Below are 14,793 nucleotides of genomic sequence, written 5' to 3'. Positions count from 1 at the left end.
ACTAGGGTAGATAAGCAAGTCATTTTCAAGGATAATGTCGAACTGATCCCAGTAAGAATGGCGTACCCTATTCATTAAGTTCATGAAGACTGCGAGCGGGTTGGTCCTATCCGAGGGGTATCACTACAGACTTGTAGCGTCCGCATCGAATTTGGAGGATTATCCTAGGACATCCTTCTTCAACACTCGCGACTGGTGATATTCGGATCTCAAGTCTAATTCCTAAAGGTTAACTCGTTCCTTGCGGTTGGTCAGCCTATTCGTCTATGCGGGGCAGATAGTAATGATTTCTATTGGAGATATTGTCGGGGCCTCTGAAGTCGATGGACCTACGAGCAATTTGCCTTTCTATTTGAAGAACAAGAGCGGAGCTCTCCATGGTGAGGAGATTGGTTCTTCAATTCCATTGTTGAGTAGTTCGACAGGTTTGACCTGACAGTTCTTGTAGCTCGGCAGGGGGGTAAGACTGTAGGGCGATCTGGTTACTGGAGTCGTATATAATTAAGATTGAAAAGGTAATTGAATAAATGATTCTCCTTTAAGCTCACACCACAACGAGGAAAAGAAGTAACAAGGGAATCGTTAATTCTAAACCTGTAGAACCTTAGTTATATACCACCCTTGTGTATACATTCTTTAGCGATAGATTAACCGTACGGGTCTTTGGATTGAACTTAACGTACTACCTGAGTGGTACTTCGGGGAGGTTTGTTGAGGTTTCTTCGGAAAAGGCTAAGAAACCTGAGGTACTCTACGCATGAGTACTTCGGAGTTCTGGAATGACGGTTTCGCTAGAAAGATGATTTCGGAGGAAGAGATTCACGCACGAAACTGGTATTGTGAGGATCGAATGGACTCCAGTCGTATGATAAAAATCGGAGTCACTTGAAATAAGGCGCTAGATTTGATCGCAAAGGCGTTACAAACAAAATACAACTGTGCAACTTTTAACAGGGTTACAATACTATAAATTTACTACAAGACTATTGTTGCGAACTAGGTATACTACAAAAGGCGAGTATACGCAGTGCGAGGGTCCCTTCACTGACGGGGTCTTGCAAAAGATAAGACTCTAGTTGCACTAGTTTTGAATAGTTTATGATTCTGTTATAATGAATTCCTTAGATATTTTTAACGGGGTCCAGAGTAGTTTCTCCTGCGGCAGTGATCCTTAGTATCTTCCCGTCTGCGCCACAGTTCTTTATTATTGGACAGTCCTTTTTGAGGTGTCCTATTTCGCCGTATTGGTGACACATATGGCTTGTACTAGCATTGGTGGTGGAAGTGAGGTGTTTAGTCAGAGTTACGTGGACACGGGTGCCTTCCTCGTTCATCCACTTTGAAAATTTCCTTTTATGGGGTCCGGTTTCACCACCACTTTTGTGTGCAGGGTTGGTCCCATTGCCAGGGACTTGAGGAATGGGTCGTGCTGGTGCTGAAGGGGAAGGAGTTTCCACTCGCTGTTGTGGCATGGCAAGTCTTTGGGATCATTGGCGCTCCTTTCAAGCTCAGCGATTTCGTTTCCTCCTCTCGGTTTTACCACTTTGTACGCCCGTGACTATTGCCCTTTGGTGGCTTCCTAGATCGATACGTCGATCGGAATTTTTAATTCCTTTGCTAGTCGTGATTGCGTTGCCAACATTGAGGTTTGCAAGGACAGTTGTTACGGCAGCTGTTACTGTGGCTTGGAATGTGGCGGCGTCGATATGAAGGATAGGGGCTTCGTTGATCGGCTGACTATTTCCAGATAATGACATGATTCTGCAACACGAATGACAAGGAGTTCATGAGTGACCAAGGTTGACTCTATATTATTTTGAGTCTGACTAAGAGATGAGTCATTATACATGAAAACTTAACTTATACACATTATGATATAACCAAGACTGGGCGGATAGTGAAATGTGTGATTCTACTTTAGTTTCACATCCCAATGAGGAAAAGAAACTAAGTTAGAAATCTCACATTCTATTGTCTACCAGGTCTTTGTTATATATAACTGTGGAATGTATAAGTGGGGAAGTCATATTAACAACATTCTTATTGATTCCTCTCAATGAACTAAAATTCCTAGCAAGGCCATTATTGAACCTAGATGTATTTCGACCGTTCACCTACAAAGTAGAAGTATGTTCTCGAAGGTTTGACCTACATCCATATGATGAAGTCCTACTATGGAGTAGAAATTAGTTCATAGAGTGGCCTCATGACGTTTGTCGTTCAAACCGGGTTCCATTGGTTGGTGAATAACATGATCCAACCTTTGAAAGAGAATTGGGAACGATCCCCGAGCTAAATTACCCTAGTCCAACAACTTGACTAGAGTGGTTTTCAGATAGACTCCTATGATTGTATGATGGAAGTATTTGAACAAGGAGTGATGCAGAATTTAGCCAATTGACAATGTCATTGATGTTCAAGATGTAACAAGTTGGGGAAAATTGACCTTGTAGGAGGTTCTTACATCACATCCGGAGTAGGAGAGTTTTAGCCACCTAAAGGCCTAACTAAAAGTACCCACAATACAAGATAGTCTCATCGAAAATACCTCATAGGGCATAGATAGGAAAACAATTTCTTTTTAGCAGGGAAAGGAAAGTAACACATCTACTACTGGTGGCGGTCATCCCTCTGGTGTACTCAGAGTTCTATGACTTTGGCTCATGTTTCACGATGAAAACGACTTCGTGAGTGGGAATAATTATCTCAAGTTCATCCTTACGATTTATATTCACATATATAAATTCTCGCACATTATTGTACTATTCCTAGTGTCTCTGCTAACGTTCCTGAGACAGAGTTATGGTAGTGGGTAGGAGTAGGTTTCATATAGGCGTTTTAAGCTTTACTCATCTTGGGGTCAAGTTTGTCCAAACACACTTAGCTGAGGAGTTTTGATAGGACCTGGTGCATTAGTGTTGGTATGATCGCACCCCATAGGTCTACGAAGAAAACACCTTTCAACCAAAATGTTTAAAGGTGAGACGATAATGAGTTTTTAGAATGGATATGTTGCGAGTTTTCTCACTAAGTTTATCTTAGTTCAATTTGTAACGTAATTCGGTTGTTAAGGGTGCTCTGTAAACAGTTCATAACGAGAGTCTTTATATGATAAACTCATGTGTTTGGGTAGTTTTGTATCCAAGTGAACCTTGTAAGTTGACCCAAGCTAGGTCCTTATTATGACCCATTGATGATGCATAGTGGTATGATTGAGACTTAATAGACCTTTGAGTCTGATGGATCTGCCGTAAACCCGTTTCGCTAATATGATGCTATAAATTTTTGATTTCAGAGAAGACCTTGACCTCGCTGCAGGTCCACACCACCTTATTAAAAGGAAAAGTTTTGATAGCAATTAAATCTCCCGATTAGTATAAAAACTTAAATCACAGAGTTTAGCTCTCACATAGAATAGAGTAGCACCAACGCATACTCATGAACCTAGTTTACAAGGTCTTGTGAGCGGTATCAACTCTACTCACGACGACCCGTCCTTTGCGATGCCTGAGGCAAAGTCGATGCACCATGTAGCTTTGCCAATTAACGCTTGGCTGCAATCATCCTCTCTTTGAATGCCGTGTGTCTACCTCGTTACTCTCTTGCCTCTGCCCGAGCTGTGATAAGGTTCTAAAAAGAATTTTGGCCTCTGAAATAGTAGTCTATCTTCGAGTCTCAGGTATGTGAGACAGTAGGGTCTGTAGTAGCGCGCATTTTCTAAACTCGGATTGTAGTCTTCCTGTGTTAATCCCCGATGTTCGCGATCTGCCGGGTCTTTGTCGGGAGGGCTATGTCAGTCGGTCCCCCGTGCTTGAGGTCATAGCACCCTCGTTGGTCTCCACATGGTGGTTGTTGTCATTGCTGTCGACATTCAACCCACGATCACGGTTGCCCAACAGGGCACAAGTTCGATGTAGTCGAAACGGTTCGCGGAAACCCATGCTATGCATGGAGGATTGATTACCTCCGGTTCCGCTTCTGATTCTTCTCATAACCATTCACCATTTCTCAGGTTCAGATTGGGAAAGTAGGGGTTGCCCGGTAAGTAGGATCTTGGTATGTTATACGTGCGAGAATAGGAATGGAAGAGATAACTACTAGGCATCTAACTCTATAATTAATTACTTATAAGGGTCTTTAGTTTTCACATAAGTTGGTTATAGTATTACAAAATACTCCTATAGTATTTTAAACTCATGTTCTGTTCTAATGTTCTCATTATGGTAGTGTTGGTAAGTTTTTAGACTTGTTGTCATATCACAACCATTCTTGGGCATGTGCTAATCACTCTTCGGACTAGCATAGTTGTTCAGGCTATGCCACTCCCAAGACTGACCATACATCCCCGATCTTACCCGTGATATTCAACAATCATTACTTTTGTTTTGTTCTAGAATGATGTTGACCTTAGTATGTATGCATGCATGTATACTTTTAACAAGAAACTATTTATTTCTAAAAGTATAGTTGTTTTGAAAACTTTAAATTAGAGACCTTAGTCCCAATGAATTTATATTTTGTATATCTTATGTGGTTCGATATATTTAGTTCACTATAAACAATGCTCTGATACCAATCTGTCACACCCCAAACCAAGGATGGCGGAAATGTCCGGGGGTGGAGGACTTCATGTATAGTATCACAACAACGAGTATAATAGTGCTCAAAGTAAATACAACCATCATAAATATAATTGAAAAAGTTACACCAAAGTATATGTTTACATGATTCAAATCAATTACATTATGATGACAAAATGAACTGTTTAACGATTTATCGTCCCACCCTCAAAACGCTGTTGATTTCCTGTTTCACTGAATTCCTGAGAATACAAGTTGTTTGAAAAAGTGTCCACAAAAAGGTTGGTGAGTTCATAAGCTTTTTAGATAAAGAGTTTGGAAACCGTTCTTTGTAATGTGCGGTGTGTTACCAAGAAAAATCCAATATTTTCCTTATAAAAGTTATGTGGTCCTAAATGTCGGGACCGAGAATGAACAAGTATTTTTCATACTTAAAGATATAAAAGTGGTTTTAAATTGGCATAAAACCCTTTCTGATTTGAGAAAAATCCTGTAATGAATGATGTGTAGTCTTAAATACCAAGACTAAAAATATACAATAATATATGTAATTATTGATATAAAAAGTGATTTTAAATCGACATAAAACCCCTTTTGATTTATGAAAATCCCCGTAAACCTTATGAGTTGTTAAATTCCTATGTGAGCCGCTATAATCATACTATGACTGAATGAACCTGCCATGACGTTTCTCAGGCGTCGCGAAACTGAAATGACACTTGTCACCTCAGACCTGCCGGTCTAGCTGTTGCAAGCAGCTCTGGTGTGGGTTTGTCAAACCCAATATATATATGTACACAACTATCATGTTCTCCCTCCAGGAGACTCTGATTATAACTACCAGGAATTTAGATCCCGCACTCGGACGTACAGAAAGAGAATGTCTCACAATTTAGGTTAACAAGTTTACGTGTGGTGTGCGTGAATGTAAAACCTTTTTGTATGAATGTACCCTTTTTGTATGAGTGTGGTATGTGATGAATCATAAACTATACCTATTATAGTTTATCAAAACAAGGGTAGAAGTGGTAACATACATGAACTATACTTTAACATAGTTTATTCAAATGTTTGTATGTAATAGATGTGCTATGATTATATCAAATCATTATTTCTATGCTTTATCTAGCAAACTCCATTTTTTAACTGATGTATGACTATATATACTAATTCAAAATTTCATTTATTTTCAAAACATATATTCACATAAAGATATACACCTTGCTCAACATGTTACAAGGTGAAATCAAATTGATAGCATTTTTCTGTGATTAATATTTTCATTTACTATACTTAAAAAATTTATAGAAAAATCATCAAAGGTCCAAATCAGAATCCGTAAATTCTAAGATTTGGGAAATGAGTCTAGTTTGTTCATAATTTTTATTATGAATTTTAATGACCTCTAACTTGTGTGAACAAGTCCATAATCACAGACTGGTTCGGGTTGATGTTTAAATTGATAGAGAGTTTTGTAAAAATCAGCATAAATTGTAGAAAAATCGTATGGTGATGTGCAAGTTGTCATTTTAAAGCTAAGAACTGGAACTACTTACACTTCAAACAGTTTTGAAAACAAAAATGTTTTAGTTACCCAAAACAGTCCGTGAATGGAGTCCAACTTTTTTGATGAAAGCTATTAGAAAATTTTAGTTATGTTCTTGGTGTTTTAACTTGTATTCCCCCCCCCCCCCCCCCCCCCCTAAAAACTTGAGAAAACATGAAAATGTAGGGATATGAACTCACCTTGAGTGATTTCAGTAGATGGATGATGGAGAAAAGAAGTGTTCAACTCAAGAACACTTGAAGATTCGAAGATCTAACAAGAATGTAATGATGTTTGTGTAAGGAATCATTGATTTGAGAAAAAGGGAAGTGAAATAATCATAGAGAGGATGGATTATACTTACCAAGAGTGTGAGAAAGCTTGATAATCAGCCTTGAATCTCGAATTTGAGGGAGGATGTTGGAGAGAAAAGGTTGTTTGATCTTCTTGGTGAAAATGAGGAAAATGTGTGAAGTGAAGAGTGAAGGAGAGTTCTCCAGCTCTTTTGGACATTGGTGGCTGGGAAAAGAGAGGGGTAATGCCTTGAAGTGACTAGGAGTAGAGAGGAGTACAAGGATTGGTCAAAGGAATGGGCATGGGGTGGTGGTTTGTGCCAAATATTATGGCAAGATTCACATTCCACCTCAAGATCTCACTTAAAAGATTTTATTCTTAAATAATTATTTCCATGAAAATATGCCCAATTTATGAATATTTAGGGTCTTATATGTTAAAATATGAGTTCTGGAGAAAATCCCACGTTAAATAATTAAAAACGGACTTAAAATGGAGAATTAGTCAAAAACCGGTTGAAAAATGGTGAAATCCAAAGTCTGGGCGAGATTGCGGTCATCAGCAGCCAAAACCGGAGTGGCTTAGTCGCCTGGGTGCGGTCCGAGGAGAAGGAGCTGCGGTCCGAGGGTCCTGATGCGGGCGTGGCTGCGGCTCGCTGGCTGCGGTCAGGCTGTGGCTCGCTGCTGCGGCTCGCCTGTTGCGGCTCGCACGCTGCGGTTCCAACTCAAGAGGGTCCGGCCTCTAAGAGGCTGCGGTTCCGGATGGCTTCTCCTGGGGCCTCGGTTCTGCTCTAGACCTCGGTTCAAGATGGACTTGGCCCTTATGAGGAGGCTTCGGTCCTAAAGGGTTATTTTCCAAGGTTTTTCCCTTCTTTGAGTGATTTTTCACCAAGTCAAGTGTCGGAATGCCCCAAATGATCAGAATAAATCCAAAAGAGGTTTTGAGAGAGATTTCACCATCTTGGAGAGATTTCACATTCTTGGACAGATTTCTCATACAAAGAGAGATTTGGAAGAGATTTCACATTCTTGGAGAGATTTCTCATATAAAGAGAGATTTGGGAGAGATTTCACATTCTTGGAGAGATTTCTCATACAAAGAGAGATTTGGGAGAGATTTCACATTCTTGGAGAGATTTGAGAGAGATTTGACATACTTGGAGAGATTTATCATTCAGAAAGAGATTTGGGAGAGATTCCACATTCTTGGAGAGATTTGGGAGAGATTTCTAGACAAAGAGAGATAGAGTGAAAACAATTGAGAGAGGTTTCGTGTGTGACAGTTGTGAGTGTTGGCTCCGCAACGCAAGGTCCGTAAGCCCCGTTAGGCCATGTTTAAGGACTTTACACACTCCTAATGAGTATGCAACAATGTTTTATCGGTTTGGTTCGTTACTTACCACGGTTTTAGGTTAAGGAAATCTAGATGTACGAACTTTTCAATTTATGATCTCTCATTAGACTAGCGAGTTGTATAGTAATTACTCAACGTAAGCCCTGGTACCCACGGGCTAATTGAGTCGACCGATTTGACTTGTTGACTTTAGTTGACTTTGACTTGACCAGAAATTGACGGTTGTCACATCTGAAAACTCCCATATCGCGACTCAACTCACCGAGTCGCCCCAAGACTCGTCGAGTCCAACCACTCTGAATCCCTTCACGCTCAACTCACCGAGTCATCCCTTGACTCGCCGATTCACCGTTCAACCCGAAAAAGGTTAGGACTCTTCGACCAGACTCACCGAGTCCAAGGCAACGTTAAACAGACTCACTGAGTTGTTCTTCCAACTCGTCGAGTTTCTACCTATCTTCATCCAACTCGTCGAGTCACTACGCGACTCATGTCTAATCTCTAGCCCGACTCAGCGAGTCATCTCCCAGTCTCGCCGAGTCCATACGTAATACCTTCATTCAGACGATCACAGGCCAATCCATTGCTTCCAATACATAGATCTGGACTCCTAGGGCCAGATCCACACGTAAAGTTTCCAAATTTACGTGCATGCAAGGCTCAACAAGCTCTACTCAAGCTAAAATGGAGGGTTAAGGCAAGGACACTCTCAATCAAGCCCCAAAGCTCTCACTTTCCAGGTTCATGAGTCAGTACCAGTCTAGATCTATAGTAGCAACCACAGATTTGGACCCAACACTTGAAAAGAGGCTCATATAAGACAATTTGGCCCTAAAACTTCATTCATGAACAATCTAAGCACAACAAAGTCAAGGCAACAGCTTTATATCTCTAATCTGATGCCAACAAGCAAGAAAATCATATCAACTTCGCTCCACTATGATCCCACCAACTCTTGCTTCAAGTATCCTTCCTCTCCAAGCTTTAAAACACACTTAAATCCTTCTCACTCTCAATTTAGGGTTTACAATTGATGGGGAAAGCTTCTAGACGTCAAAGGGGGTGCCAAAGAGGCTGGGGTGGGACTTAAGGTTCCTTATATAAGGTGCAAACCCCAGGAATTAGGGTTTCTCATTCCAGCACTGACTCGCCAAGTCTAGCCGCCGACTCGCCGAGTCAGTCACTTAGCACGTGACCAATCGCGACACGACTCGCCGAGTCTATCCATGGACTCGCCGAGTCTATCCTCCTTAATTACACCCAACACCCTGAACTTGAACTTCTGAACTCGGGTGTTACAATCATTCTCTTTACAATTTTGTTCTTTGAAACGACTATGCTTACGGACAATTATGTTGTAGGGAGAGGTAGTTAACAACCTAAACACTCTTACACACTCGGACCAAATTGGGAGGATTGACTCAATCTAGACCTATACTTCTTCAAAGAAAAATCTTCAATATATCAATTTGCCTATAACCGACACTATTTGTCGCTCCTCCACAAGCCACATAGGCACAATAAACAAGCCACACAGGCACAATATAAAGAAAAATGGAGGAATCAAGATCATTACTAACATTTAAAAGCAGTCGTATAGTAACAAAGAAAGAAACACTTGACGTCTGTTGCCTCATCAAATGAATTTGTAGCTAGCAACCATAGACGGAAAATGACGATTCACATAGATCTTTCCATAAGAAATAGATCTACACCAAAGTTCTTTATTATAAATCTATTGCATGTACATAGACCTATAGTATATGATCCTTCCTAGATTAACGGTTATAGAGCTAGGTGTCAATTCTAGGATTTGAAACTTACAAAGGAAAAACACAGCATCACAAAACTCTCTCTTTCACCCCTTTCGATACATTCCTCTCACAAGCACACATGGGATACACAATCCACAAAATCCATGACGACAATTCTTCAACTCGTTAAATCTGTCGTCCTCTAGGTTCACTAACACGAATCTTAAATTATTAAGTTTTTTCAAAGCTTAGTGAAATTAGTTAAATAGTGAAATTAACGTAGCGTTTGACTATTGTGGCGATAATAATTTTAGTAGTTCCTTACTTCAGCCGATAAGGAGGATGTTCGTTCTTGTAGCCGAATACTAACTTATGTCGATGTTCGATAAGTTGCCTAATTTATATGATATGTAATTTATTAAGTAATAATCCCCAAAAATCCAATAATTAATTATATTATCATATGTGATGAGTTTCGTATCACAACTAATATGATTTATATTTTTATACTAATTATAAAAATAAATTACATCCTTTACTTAGTAATCGTTTCCACATTATGATCGGGAGTATAAATATAAAAATTGATTTTTTGTATATTTTCAATTAATTATTATATATATTTGTCAAATCTTCGTTTATAGTCGATTAAGACAATGTACATTTCCTTTGTACACAATTATATTGAATAACATATATTGTTATGAGTATAATGTCTTTTTATGCTTTCTCAATACTTTCCTTTTTATGCTTTCTCAATACTTTCGTGCACATATATACGAAGAATATTATAGCTTAGGATTCGTCTAATAACTAATATCTTTATATCTATCTACTTATAATTCTATTATTTTTATTAATATTAACTAATATACCACAACAAGGTATAATTTTATCATTTATAGCATTAACTATAAGTTATATAATTTATTAATGCTTTATACCTTTTAGATTGTTATTTTCATAAAGAGGGACTAATTTTGCCACACAATTACCACAAGGGTGGGTTTTGCTCTCTTCAAATAAGGAGGGACTAATTTTGCCAAGTTCATCAAATATACAAAGAGGGTTGTGTCTTCATCATCCGTTCATTAGGTCGAGCAAAGCAAAAGGAACGGACATGATTTTAATTGACCAGCAGGTACTGTTTCTACAAACTTTATTTTTTAGATTGTCAAATTCTTATGTTATTCAAATCACTGCAACTATGTGGCAGAAAAATATGGATTAAAATTGATTTATGTTCTTCTTTTCTATTTCTATTCAAATAATTTTAATAATCAACTTTATTAATTTACATAAATCAACTTTAGACTATGCAATGAAATCTCTTATTATTCCTCTATTTTGCATAAATCTGATAAATTTACAATTATTAAAAATCTGGTAATTTTAGTTCCTCATCCATTCACTCAATATTATTTTTATATAGATTTATTATTTTAATAATCAATTAAGTATGTCGATCTCTTCTTATTATTAATTGTGTAATGTTTCTACAAACTTTATTATTTAGATTCTTCTTATTATTAATTGTGTAATGTTTCTACAAACTTTATTATTTAGATTGTCAGATTTTTATGTCATTACTACAAATTTTATGTATTTTTGCATAACATGGGTATTCTAATTGCTTTTCATATTTGGCAGAAAAATATAGATGTTAATCGATTTCAGATTTTATGTTTTATTTCTATGTTATTAAATTTTTTGATGCTTTTTCTTTAAATTTTATTTCCATTTTATTAAATTTTAATAAACAATATTATTTTTATGTATTTTTATTACTTTTTTTTTGTTTACACTTATATTTCATTGTCACCTATATGTTATTAAATTTTATGATACTTTTTCTTTAAATTTTATTTCCATTTCATTAAATTTTAATAAACAATATTATTTTTATGTATTTTTATTACTTTTTTAACACTTACTTATCTTTCATTGTCACCTACAGGGCAGTAAAATACAATCATTGCTCAATTGGAAAAAAAAATTAACATCAAACAGGTAATATATGAATTTATCTCTATATTTAGAATTTATTTCAACATTAATGATGCTCTTTTTATTTTTTTGAAACGGCGATCTAACTTACTCCTAAACTACACCTTAAATTCACATATGTCCACAACGGGACTTGAACCCTCAACCTCAAGAAGGGATGACAACACCGGATACCGCTGGGCTACAAGCCCTTTGGTTAATGATGCTTTTTTTTTAACCGGCAAATCTAATCTACTCCTAAGCTAACAACACCTATTCCACCTATGTCTACGACAAGACTTGAACCCTCGACCTCAAAGAGAGAAGGCACCACCTGATACCGCTAGGCTACAAGCCCTTTGGTGTTAATGATGCTCTTTTTGCTTATTGTTTTTTTGTTTTACAGTTCTCATCATTGTACATTAAAGATTCTATTGCCGCTCCTTCTTTAAAGATCCCAAAAATGGAAAAGCTCGAATAACTTAAAGTCATTCATCATTATCTGTCATTTTGGGTTGAAGACTTTTTTTTATTAGTTTTATTGTTTGCTTATGGATTTATTTGACAAGTAATTTCTTTTGATCTAAGATTCTATGTTTTCTTTCATCTGTTTCACATAAATTTTATTTTTTTAATTATTATGTGTTCCCTGCATTTAACGCGGGTTATAATCTAGTTTAGAATAATAAAGATTAATTTATTCCATTAGACTATTTCAGTTATTAATAAAACTAAGAGTTAATTAGTATAGAAGTTCCAAGAATCTGATAATTCAAATCAGTAACCTAGATTATCTCTAACATAAGTCAATCAGATGATTTTCAGTTACTTAATCAGCCTTCTGGTAAAAAAAATAAAAAAAAAATTGTTATATATGTTTGGCTTGACCCATAGAAATTGAATAAATTTAAATATACCGTAAGTGTATTTTTTATAACTAAAAAACACTAAAAACAAAAAAAAGTTTATATTGCAATATTTTCATTCGGATTTATATTTGAATGAAAAAAAACCTTTTGCATAAGGAATGAAAACTAACAAAAACAAGGATCATTCGATCAGACAAATCAAACACTCCTTTTGTTTTAATTAAATAGACCAGTTTATCACTTTTTCAATTCCATCTTGCGAAATAATGTCTATGATTTATCATACTACCATATAATTAAAAGTGAAAATAGGTAGAAAATAGAGGGACAAATGACCTTAATGGAAGAGGTAGCTTAGGAAACAAGTGAGGCTTCCTCATTTCACGAGGGAGTGTAACCAGGTAAAACATGTTCGCCCAATCAAGGTTTTGTTCCTAAAGACAACAAAAGCTTGTCCATATCCCTCAATATCTCCTACGTCTTGCCAAAACTTCTTCTTTTCTTCCATTGGCAAATTGAAAAATTATTGTGTTTCTTCTTTCATCTTCCCCAACAATGAATAACTCATCCATGATTTGTCATATGTAACATGAAATTCATAAATCATGTTTTGTGAGCACAATCTCAACTATATTTGTAATCGGTTTCAATAATATTATTGTTGTCAATGAGTATGGTTTCTCCCAGCTTATAACACAATACTACCAAAATCAACAACATTATGTTAAATATTTTTTTCACCATATTTTAAATTTAATCATGCAATAGAATCGGCATTTGGAAAACAATATGCATTATATAATTACCAGAAAAAACCCCAATCTTTACAAGCAAGGTGTAGCCTTCCCAATTCAAAATTACTTGAATCTTCAGACAGTAAGAGTTGCATATCTATGACAGGTACTTCTAGTAGTGTAGAAGACGGCTGACATGATGATATTGGATGCTCCTGATCGACCCGAACATATCTGGGAGGAACCTCAACAAGCGGTTCCTTTGCCGATTCTTGCACACTAGGCACTAAAAGGGAACTCCCCAAAATTCTTCCCTTCGCTTCCATGTGTGTTCTACATGTATTGGTGTGGTAGTCCTTATATATAGAGAAAAATGTAAAGTTTGTCCCTTTGTTTATCAAAATTTAGGCGTGTGATTCCCTAAAGTTCAAATTATGCATATTATACCCTTAAAACCATGTTTTGCCATGTCCAAATTGAAATTATTAATATACCTATATATAATTTATTTTGATTTTTCTGATTTGTTTCAAATACAATTAAAAATATTTTCTCTCTCTCTCTCTCTCTCTCTCTCTCTCTCTCAAGATCAATAAAATCCTCAAAGTCTTTCTTGAACAAATCATACCCAAAACATCATCCATGAAATACTCTTTACAACCGAGAGTTACCCCTAATTTCAGAGTACCTTATGATGTAACCCTCATCCATTGTCGATGCTTCTTCTTGCACAACCTTGAGATTTGGGCATTATTGGCGTCATGTTGCTCTGATTTTGTTGCCTTCGTCGGGGACGGGAAAGGTGGCAGTTATGACTACTATTATTGGTGATGGTGCTTATGGGTTATACGACTGCTAAAAGAACGAAAGATTGTGAAAAGAGAGAAAGAAAGAGTGTCGTCTCATCTTGTTCTTAATTAAATAATACTCTAAAATATATGGAAAAAAATTTTAAAAAATATATAAATTAGCTATTTCAATTACATAGCAAATTATGTACTTAGGGATTAAAACTCCAATTTGTTTTGATGCTACTATACGTACCCTCACTCACTCAAATAAATAGCCAAATCATTGTTTTTTTTTGGGGGGGTGGGTTGTATAGTACGACGTTGTGTAGTATTATCAGAGGGTGAGCCGTTCTGTAGATCACAGTGTACAACAAAGATGGTGGCGGTGTGTAGGAGGATTCTTTTGATTAGCGGTTATGATATCAAAATTAGATGAAAAATATATGTGTTTGGGGTACGTGTTTATATGTGTCACTGCTTGCTTGCAAGTAGAAAAATCCATTTTAAGAGTAGATGGTTTCCATACTGGTCTCTTGGGGCTGCTGCTAAGAACTTATAAAAATCAAAGCTTTTTCATCCCAATAAGTATATCTGTGTTTCGTTGCAATGACTATTTATGTATGGGTTTTTGTTATTTTGGATCACTTATTCACACATGCTTAAGATAAAAAGGAGATATATAGATAGATAGATAAATAGATAGGTATATATATATATATATATATATATATATATACACATTAAGAGAAGAGAGAGAGAGAGAGAGAGAGAGAGAGAGAGAGAGAGAAAGAGAGCTAGGTTCAAATGTTTCTAGCAACTATTGCATTCCTAAATGCACCAATGAGAATTCAAGAAATAATAAATAATTAAATAAATCATTTAAGGG

General features: G+C 36.6%; 1 pseudogene; it reads right to left on the bottom strand.

Moving 5' to 3' along the window:
* The window catches only part of LOC111909520 (protein SRG1-like), a 42,962-nt pseudogene extending 29,520 nt beyond the window's left edge, over window positions 1–13,442 (bottom strand).
* Window positions 13,443–14,793: the final 1,351 nt, after the last annotated feature.

This window comes from Lactuca sativa, chromosome 3, assembly GCF_002870075.4.
Source record: "Lactuca sativa cultivar Salinas chromosome 3, Lsat_Salinas_v11, whole genome shotgun sequence".
Classification (NCBI taxonomy): domain Eukaryota; kingdom Viridiplantae; phylum Streptophyta; class Magnoliopsida; order Asterales; family Asteraceae; genus Lactuca; species Lactuca sativa.
Note: the sequence above shows the minus strand (reverse complement) of the source record. Positions and strands in the feature narration are given on the sequence as shown.